This window comes from Lonchura striata, chromosome 5 (genome assembly GCF_050655825.1).
Source record: "Lonchura striata isolate lonStrDom1 chromosome 5, ASM5065582v1, whole genome shotgun sequence".
In the NCBI taxonomy this organism is placed as follows: Eukaryota; Metazoa; Chordata; class Aves; order Passeriformes; family Estrildidae; genus Lonchura; species Lonchura striata.
In genome coordinates this window covers 61,483,538-61,494,494 of record NC_140707.1, presented here as the reverse complement: position 1 = coordinate 61,494,494, position 10,957 = coordinate 61,483,538, and positions in this window count along the sequence as shown.

Here is a 10,957-nt window from a genome sequence, read left to right as displayed (position 1 = left end):
TAGTTACTTAAAATCCAGAAATTAAAGAGTTTCAGATTAATTTTCTTCTTTCATTTTCTTTTCTTCTTCTTTCGTAGTTTCAAACTTGGGGTATGGTTGTTTTTTGGTTTTTTTTTGGCGTTTCTTTATGGGTTTTTTTAATTTTTTTTTTTTACTGGTAATCATCCTTTCATAGGAAAGAAAAGCAGAATAAAACTTGAACTTGCCATTCTTAGTGGTCAAAACAGATATTGTGTTTCCATAACTCCAAATTTTCCTTCCAATACATATGTTGAAAGTTTGCCATGGACATTTTTCTGCCTTTTAAGAAAAAACATTAGATGATCCATCTATAAGAGGATCTCTGACATCAATTGGTAATGGATACTGCACATTAAAAAGATTCATTCTGAACAGCTCCTGCCCTACACAAACCCTAAGCCTGTTTGGCCTGACCTTCTGTGGCTTTTCTTGCCTGCAGAATAACTCATGAAATTTTTAGCATTCCTGCAATCATAACATCTGGGCCTCATTGTTCTATACCTTGGGAAAAAAGGGGGCAGTGACAAACACACTTTCAATTCACATCCTCTTTCATCTGGTTTTCTACAAGTCTTGAATCAAGATGCTCAAGCACAAATTTTTGTTGGCCATTTCTGGCTGCTCCTCAGGAGCAGCCAGCAGAGTGATCCTTTGCATAGAGCACTGGGGTGCTTCTTTGTGTTGGACAAGTAAACAGAAGAGTAATTTATTCAAAATATTCTGTGTATTGGGTTTGTGTGGTGAGCTTTTGGTAGTGAGGCTATAGAGGTGGCTTCTGTGAGAAGGTCCTGGAAGCTCCCCGTGTCAAGTGGAGGCAATGCCAGCGGGCTGCCAGATGGACCCGACGCTGACCAAGGCTGAACCAATCAGTGCCAGTGAGTGTCTTGAGAGTAATGTTTTTAAGAGAAAGGGGAAAAAATTGCAGCACTAGAACAATTGCAACCAGAGAAAGGACTAAGAATGTGAGAGAGGGAAATGTTTGCAGATCAGTGTTGGGAGGAGGAGGTGGTATTCCAGGCATCAGAGGTGCGCTCCTCTGCAATCCACGGTACAGTTCATGGTGAAGCAGCTGTGTCCCTGCAGCACATGGAGGTCCACAGTGGACCAGAGAATCACCTGCAACCCCTGGAGGACCCAGTGTCAGAGCAGAGGATGCCCAAAGGAGGCTGTGACCCCATGGAAAGCCTGCACTGGAGCAGGGTCCTGACAGGACTTATGGACCTCTGGAGGGAGGAAACCATGATGGAGCAGGTTTGCTGTCAGGAATTGTGATACTGTTGGTGACCCATGCTGGAGAATCCTCTTCCTGAAGGACTGCATCCCCAGGTGGTGATCCACACTTGAGCAGTTTGTGAAGAGAGGTCCTTGGGAAGTACTCAGATTGGAGAATTGTGTTTCCTCTGGCAGGGACACCATGTGGAACGAGGGAAGAGTGTGAGGAGCCCCTCCCCTGAGAAGGAAGAAACAGCAAAGCCAACATATGATGAACTGACCATTGCCCCCATTCCCTAGCACCATTGGTGGGGAGGAAGGAGAGGCTCTGGGAGTGAAGTTAAACCTGGGAAGAAGGGAGGTGTTTTACAAGATTTGGTTGTATTTCTCATTATCTTATTCTGGTTTGATTGGTGACAAATTAAATTAATTTTTTTCAAGCTTAATCTGTTCTACCCATTATCTCTTCCTCTCCTTATCTTGACCCATGAGCATTCCCTTGTATTTTCTCTCCCCTGTGAAGCTGAGAAGGGAAGTGACAGAGGGGCTTTGGTGGGCACCTGACATCCAGCCAGGCTCAACCCACCACGTGCTGGAAGATTTTTGGCAACGTATTAAAAATACAAAATTAGTGCTGGTATGTGAATTATGTTTTCTCTTGTCCCTTTGAGACATCTACAGGAGTTTCACTCTTGCACATCACCAAACTTTGAGCTATGCACATTAAGAAGAATTCAGTCATTTGAAGAAAATCATCTTCCTGTACTTGTTGCAAAGAGAAGCTGAATAGTTAAAAAAAATTATGACCCTTAGTATTTTACTCTTCTCTAATAATTTACTTTTGCATTAGCTGCACTTTGTCATGTTACACAGTGTGTAGGAAATGCCTTCAATAACCTGTAGCCTTTCAAAGGTCAGGGGTCACAATGCCCATTCTGATGGACAAAAGCATTATAGGATCGATGCATGTGATTGGGGATTAAAAGGGTAAGATTTTGGTACAGCCACAGGCTCATTAACTAAAGGAGTACAGTGCTGCTTTGTTGTTATGATTTGATAGAATGCTTGGAAACATGCAAAGATCAGTTTGTGTTTGCAAAGGAATAATTCAGCTTCGTGTGGATGTCTTTTATTTTTAGAGAAATGTGTCTCCCTTAGACCCTTGTAAAAATAAATTGTGTGGAGCAGAGGGACATTGCCTGCATGCAGAATCAACTATTTGCCAAATGTTTTCTTTGTTTAAAATATGCACTTGCTAGACTGAAGCCCAAACTGCAAAGTTCAAACCAACACTCAAATTCTAAACAGCGCAGACTTTAAAGTCACTGAAGTCCAACTGGGAATCATGGCACTATAAGCAGTCCCGGAGTTAAATTTTTGCAGCAGCCTTTGCTTACAAAATATCAGAAGAGGTGCAAGTGCTACCACCTGTTTCCTTCGTCACCACTCCCAGTTTCTGCAACAGCTCAGCGGTTACTGTGCTCCGCCAGGATGGGAATGACCCAAGTTTGGTTTTTGGAGAGATGATAAAGCATTTGAACCCACAGACTCTGAGGGTGTGCTTAAGAGGGTCTCCTTCAGAGAGTCCTGCAAAAGGACACTATTTTCATCAAATGCTAGATTTAAAAAAAAAAGTATTTGAGCATGAATGTTTTTTATCCCAGGCAATAATACCTGGAAGAGAGAGACAAGGGTAGCAAGCCTCTCCAGCAAAAACTTTGTTAGGGCAGAATACTCAACCAGGTGTTGGAGCTAAGAGCTGGAACCAATTTTTTTTTTTTTCCTAAGTGGACACCTTCATCCTCACTTAAGTTAGTGTCAAGAACATAATTTTTTCTCTGTCTGGCTCCCTTAGCACAGGATTACCACAGGCAGAGTAGGGCAATAACTGGAAACCTGGATTTAGGAGGGGATGATGGGGTGAGGGAGCAGGGAAGGCATGTCTCCATCAGCCCAGGAGGGGAAATTTTCACATCCCTAGGGGAACACATCAAGCCATTGGAGAGAAGTACAGGGCAATCAATGACATGATATTCTTTACCCACTCCAGTAAAGTACGCACAATTCTATTTAACATTGTTGATCAGGGGCCATCCATAATCAATGACAGCCTGTAGGGGAATGGTAACTATCTGGTTACACATCATTAGTTCATTTAGTTTAATAACCTATTAGTGAAATGTAACAAAGGAAAACAACTAGTGATAATAGCTCCACTATATGTATATAAACATATGTAATAGCTCCAATATATAAAGAAGAGGTTTATCATTCAACATATCACAGTGTATAGCTTGAACTTTCAGAGCTGCTTCTTAGCAATTTTAAGATGGTACCTGTGGGTATTGGGCACTTGGATGCTTCTAGATCCTTGTCTCCAAGTATTCCTTCACAAGGCTATTCTGTGAACCAGGTTCAAAGCTTTCAGTGGGGAAATCTCCCATGAAAGACTCTTGCTTCCTCTGTGATCCCTGGTAATCTTTCCCTAAGAGAAAAATCTGCATTACTGTGGTCTGATTTAAATATGCAAGTAGAGTTAGTAGAGTTTGACTTCTTCCTTTACTCTGTAATTAATATATAAAGTACCCATCTCTTGGCAACATCTCTGGGTGGTGTGTAACACAGGAGCACTCAGCCCACCTGGGCTGCAGAGCTGGGGTTTGCTCCTGCCACCAAGGTGGACACTACTGGGCAAGGAAAAAGCAAACTGAAGGAAAGCTGCCGTGCTCAGTGACCAAGTGACCTGAAGAGAAAGGCCTAATGTACCCAGCTGGGATGACAGCCACCAAGACACCCCAGCGGACATCCTCGGGGAAGAAGCTCGATGGGCTGAGTCCCTGCCGAGAACGTTCAAAAAGCAAACCCAAGTGCAGCAAAACTGTACAGTTAAAAAAAAAAAAAGAAAGGAAAAAAAAAAGATAGTTTTCATGTTCCATAAGGCTATGATTATGTGATATACATATTTTTATTCAAGATCAAAGAGTTGTTTTTAATAGTTAAATATTCACATATGCAAATGAGCTTAGATTTGCATAAAGTGATAATTATGTTATTCATTAGGACTTGGTAAATGTTGTGTTCAAATTCCATGATCATTTTGCTTTAGGGTTACTGAGAAACAAGTTTATGAGTTTAAGGGAAAATCTATTGTGAAAGTAAAAGGCGGAGTTTATTTCCACCAAGCCGGGATGATTTCCCTACCTCCTACGTTCCCAGGACGGCATGTCCAGTCTAGCCCATTATATCAGCTAATGTCTGTGGGGAGGCCCAGGGCTGCTGTCCCTGCAAGGTCATCTGTCAATGCCAGCCGGGGAGGGGGAGCTGTCAGTCTCGCCGTGTCATTGTGCCTTCCCAGCTGCCCCGCCTCGCTCTGCCCGGCCGGCTCGGGGCTGCGGGAGCGCTCCCGCTCCCTTCCCGCTCCCCATTCCCTTTCCATTCCCTTCCGCTCCCTTCCCGCTTCCCTGCCGCTCCCCTCCTGCTCCCCCTCCCGCTCCCCTCCCGCTCACACGCGCCTTCCCCTGGGTCAGGAGGAACAATGGAGCAAGCAGGACAGGGCAAGCCTGTGCCGAGCTGCAGACACTTGATAAATGGGTGGGCAGGCGGCAAGTGACAATATGCAGACAAGTGATATCATTTGCAAATGGATCCGGCAAGGGAAGCACGACTACAGAGAGGGGGGAAGACAAAGTCAGGGGCATGGAAAAGGTTTATTGTTAACCCTTACAGGAGGGTGGGAAATATGCTAGCTTGGATTGCTGCGAAAAAGATGTTGGGAATACTGCTTTTTGGTCCCTTGCCTGTCACCTCTGGGATAGTGGAACATCCCATGAAGAAGGCACATAACATTCATTGCTTTCTTAAAAAATGCATTTTTAATATCTTTGACCTTGTCTCCTCATGCACAGAGATGAGCATCTTGGGAATTACTTGGGATTTACCTTCCTTAACTCCTTCTTTGGAGAGATTCTCATCTCCATGTTCACAAGTGGTCAGTGTTCATAAGGCCCAGTGCTCGGGCTGCACTGATCTCACCCTTCTGACACCCCAGCACTGACAGTACCCCATCACCTGGGTAGCCAGTGTCCCAAGAAGACCCCACGTCCCACTGGCAGGCTAGTGGAAACAGGAAGGGATCAGGATTGCTGCGCGGGCAAATGGCTCTTCAGGAGGGCTTACCTAGTGAGACAAATTGGCAAACAGGAGAGGTGCTATGCATTTTTAAAATATTTGTGTATGTAAATAACTTTGTAAAGGTCAGTCATGAGATTAAATCCCCTCCTTTTCCCTAAACCCTTTCTAAAAACTGGAATGAGAAGCAATTGTCACTGAATGCAGAAAGGACTTAAGCTATAAGACCGATTTTTTCATTACAAAACTGTTATGTCTCTCTTAGTGGCCAGCAATCTCCACCTTTCTTTCATGTGTGTATTTTTTCTAGCTTCAGTCACAAAGGAAGTTTTATGTCCATGCTGTTTGCTTCCAATGAGCATGGGCTGTTTCCACATACCACAAGATTTGCCTTCCTGTCTCAAGCCCAGTTGTGCCAGCAGAGTGGATCCTGCCCTGCTTTCCTCAGACTGTCATGGTGCATGCCAAGCAAGTCTTGGCACCTCTTAGGAGAATGTGTTCAGGGGTGGTGGGGCAAAACACTTTAGGATCATGGAGTTACTCTCAATCTGCTTGTGGCAGCATCACATCTGCAAATGAGCCCCATGCAGAATTTCCAAGACCATGAGGATGAGGAGTGTGTCTACAAAACCTGGGTCACCTACAGTCACAGACTGTGTATAGAGGCAATGTGATGACCAAGTTTTGGGTTTATGTTTTGTCTTTGTACAGAAGAGGTTTTGGGAAGAGCTGAGCAGATCTGTAGAATGCTCTCTAGGTGTCACAAATTCTTCTCTGCTTATGACAGAACCACTGTCGTAGAGGTTTGAGGATGTTTCCAGCACAGATCCCACAACCCATCTAACCTAGAACAACAATCAACTCCCTGTTTCATGACAGGTGGCTGCATTGGCTTGCAGTGAACACTGGCAAAATGAACTAGATTAGGATATAATTCTTCCATGGTGAGGTTTGCAACCAGGGTTTTGTGGTGATGTTCTCAGAGTGCAGTATTTTGTGTGATACGACCTCTCCACCATCTTTCCTGCCACTCTTAAGTGTAGTGTAAACTTTGGAGTAATGCTTCCAGCCCCTTTCCCTGCAAAGACATGTCATGCTTTTTCTCTCTCTCTCTCTTGCTGGATTTCAGCTGTGTTAACATATTTTAGTTATTCTATTTAAATGCACTAAAAATACAAGTCAAATAGCTGGATCATCCATTGACTGCCTCATTATGCTACAGAATGAGGACTCTGGCTTTTACTGTGGACATGGACAGGATATATTAGAACTTGTCTGTCATTAATAACTTCACTCACACCCATCTAAATGGCCAATTAATGTTCACATCTGCCTTAACGTTATTTATTAACTTGTGCTACCTATAAGAGCTACTAATGCTTTTGGAACTTATTTCACTCCATTCCTGATTTTTCTTCTGTTCTTTGGCCCTACATTAATGCTGTATTTCTTTCAGAACCTCTCTCATTGTAGGAAGATGGACAAGATGACCTGATAGCCTTTCCCATCTCTAATTTCTATATGCACGCTTCCCTCATTAGGACACTCCTGCACAATAAAAGGCAGAATACCAGACTTAATATCTGAAAAAAGTGTTCTCCTTTTCCCCAGCCGTCTTGCTGTGCTGTCAGGCCTGATTTAGCCTTACCAGCTGCGCATCTGTTGCTCTTCAGGGCACTGGGAGCCCGAAGATGGGAGGAGGTCATTAAGGGTCATACAGACTCCATCATTAGAAACAAAACTGCACATCTCCTTTCTCCTTTCTCCTTTTTTTTTTAGGAAGTTTTCACATTGGTCAGAGAAACAAAATGCATGGGTTTTACTCTTCTTAGGCCAAGCACTATCTTTCTGGCCATCAACAGCATAGCTTTTCTCTCAACTGCTGTTGTACCAGATCATTCAATTGCACGTGGAAATCCTCACTTCTTATGCACATGGCTTCAGTGCTGAGGACATGCATTTAGAGTTGCTGCTTCTATATGCCAATGACTACAACAGCAAAAAAAAAAAAAAGGAAGCTAGTCTTACAGTGAATTTTTAAAAATTGTATTTCAGACAACTGGTTTTCCTTTGCTGTTTTGTGTGGTAGCAGAAAAAACCTGAAGATTTCCCTCTGCCTCATTTTCCTCATCTGACAGTGTAGATGGCAAATTTTATGGAATTAAATGCCTTTATCTTTGTGAGATATGTGAAAAGCACACTTGGCTGCTCCCTGTTTCATATTAACTGCATTAGGGGATGAATTTGGGCTTACTCTGAAGCACCCTGGAAAATCTTGTTATGACAGTTTTGCTTGATCTTGAATGTGGCTGGCCTTTTATTTCACCTGAGGTGACTGAAAAGAAGCTGGAGAGCAGCTGAACAAACAAAAAACTCTGTGGTAAGAAATCTGTAGCCAGAGTAAGACTGAAAAAGTGATATTTGGAAAAATAATAATTAACAGTAAATTCTTGATCTGGCTAGTGCTTTCTGCACTGATCCTTTGGAGGAACTCCTGGGCCCAGCGGGGCAATGGATGCCTTTTTTGGGTGTCCTTGAGGATGTAAATTGCAAATCACTAAGCAGCATTGTACAGCTCTGCCAATGAGGTAGTTCTAGACGTTGGTCCAGGGTCCCACTTTGAGGCTTGTCAAGTCCTTTAAATGGGATGACTTTCAGTTACTCTAAAGTCACTTAGAACATAAAGGAAATGTTAAGGTAAATGCAAAGGATACTGGTTTTTTTGCAATCCAATTTTAACAACATAGTTACTCAATTTCAAGACAGGTGGATAGAAATAGAAAAACATAATTATAACTATCTATATGTTAGATCACCCAAGAGGTGTCTCTCTCTGTTTCATCCAGCTAGCAAGCTGTCAGATTCTTATGCAATGTCTTGGCATATCCCTTCCTTACATAGAAGTGTAGTCTCAGGCTGAGCTTTCAGATTTAGGAACAGGTTTATCTTTACAATCCCCAACCTTCCCTGAGGATCCATTCTGAATCTGATATCTATGCAGGGTAAATGCTTCCTTCTGCCTTGCATAGCAGGGGATCAGCCCTCAGCATATGACTTCTTTATACACTGAAACCGACATTTCATGTAACCACCTATACTTTATTCAACGTTACTTCTACAAAGAGAGAAATGAGAATAGTGTGCATAGTATTTTCCAATTTCTTATCAAGATCAGACATGATGATAAGTAATCATTTTGGAGTGATAGCAGGTGTTAGCTGGGGTGAATCAACCTTGGGCTGAGCTCTGAGGCATTCTGGGGCAAGGAATTCCAGTGCTATGGATATTACTGACTAGTGATAAAGAGACTTACATTCACAAATCATCCTTTTATTTTGTATCTGTTTAATTTCAATCTTAACTTATTATAAACAGGGGGAAAACATATTCAAACCTCTACAAAGGCAGAAGATTCTGGTTTTAATATTAAAATATGTCATTTGCAACAACCTCTATGGCTTTGTCATATAGTCTCAATAAATGACTTCTAAGATTGATTAAAGACCTTATCTTTGCTTCACATATTAATCAATCTCACCAGCCAATTAGAGCTTTGGTGCTAGAGAGCAACAGAGATCATCTCTCTGGCAGCATTCATTGTGCAAGCCAAACTTTTATGACCTAATACTGGTAGAGAAACTCATGGCAATTTATGGGAAAAGAACATCAAAGAATTGCAATGTTATTCATGTTGATATTTGATGAATAGATATTTAGAAGTTGTATTTCAGAAGAGGTAAAAGTTAATGCAGAATTGGCTTTCCTGGACTGAAGCAGAATTGGTGCTTTAGAATAGCAGACTCCTACTTCTGAGCTACCCATGCTCTTCCTTCTTTTTATGACTCAGAATATGTCAATTAAATTTGCTTCAATTTCGCTACCTGTAAAAAGGGAATAAAACTACCTGGTTTTCCATCTGGATGAGCTGAGGATGAATTAGCTCATGCTGGAAGTAAATGAAAAGCAAGATATCTGTTCCAGAGATACTACAATTTCCCTCCTGAACAATTTAACTAAAAATGAATTTGCAGCAGCAAGAGCAGAACTGTATCAAGCTTGCAGGTCACTGCTTCCTGGTCCTGACTGCACTGAGCATGGCAGGCTGTGGGAAATGAGCAGAGTGGGCTACAGCCCATTTTCTCCCTGTCTCCACAGCTGACCTGCTTAGTAGCTTTTATAACAGTGAGTCCACAAACTAGACGTGGAAAATCAACACTTGTTGTGTCAGTTCAGCTCAGTGCTGAGGCACACTGATGTGCCTGAGTTATACATGAATAAACAGATGATTTCAACCACCAGGGCTACAAGCCCCTGCATTTTTCAGAGGATTTTTAACTCACTAAGCATAAAGAGAAATTCTGCACTGTGTAGGATGTAGTGACTAAGTGGCCGAGCAAGGACTGCTTTTTTTTAAGTGTATGTGCCCTGTTCCTTTTACAACGGGTTGCTGTGTCTTGATTGAACTCTCTGAGTATAATGAAATTTAAATAAAACCCAATGATAAGAAATAAAGAGTTACAGTAAAATTTAAAAATTGACAGTAATTGAAAACAGCACAAAAAGTATTTTATATTTTCCATAGTGAATATTTATTACAAAATTCTTTGGTATTGTGAAGTATTGCAAAATTCTTTATTTCATGGAATATACATTTGAGAGTGTTGAAAGATCAAATTCCTAGAATTCATCTATTCTTGAGGTGGATGCTAACAACATGTTAGGACTAGACTGAGGGCATTATCTGAGTTCCATGTATAGCCTGAATTCCAGACGAGACTGAAGCCAATTTTATTTATGTTTCATCTTGGTATAATATCTTCCTGTCATTCAATTGTCTTGGTCTAAACACTGCAGGAAAGTTACTTTTAAATGATTGTCTGGGTGTCAGGGGCTAGCAAGCTAATAGTCTAATTACTTTTGTAGTCTTTATTAGTTGAAATGTTTATTAGAAAGGTTACTTTTTATCCAATGAAAGATGACAATCTGGGTTTGATTGAGTGCTGTTTGTTGTTTTAATATTGTTAGCTGTGTGAATGGGTTAACACACTTCTCATCTTCCAGAAGCTGAAGGCTATGAGAAATCCCAGGGGCAGCCACTCCTCAGCCCACATTTGCTGCCTTTGCCAAGAAAAGATCCCATAAGATTTCACCCCCTCCATCACTTAAGGGTTGTGATGATTTTTAATGTCACTGCCTAGATGGCCTGGAGATTTTTATCTATTGCACTTACAGGTCACCTTAATATTATCTCACTCAGAGAGGGGAAAAAGTTTCTAGTGGGATAATATTAAGTTATACAGCATGACACAAGGTCAGACTGTGAGAGACAGGAATATATGAATAAAGCCAGTGGCCATGAGAGTCACCAGTGTGAAAAAAAACCCAAACAGAAAAAAAAAAAAAAGAAAGAAGAGAAAGGAACAAAGAGTAAGAGGGGAAAAGTGCTGGTGGAGGAGAGAAGTGAGGAGGGGACAAAGAAGAAAGATTAAAGGAGAAAAAGAAAGGATCAGGGTCAGAGTGGGTAATGTAAAGTCATCTTTCTTATCCCAATCATCTGCACACTGTGTGCTCTCGGTGGCCATGTTCATACTGAATT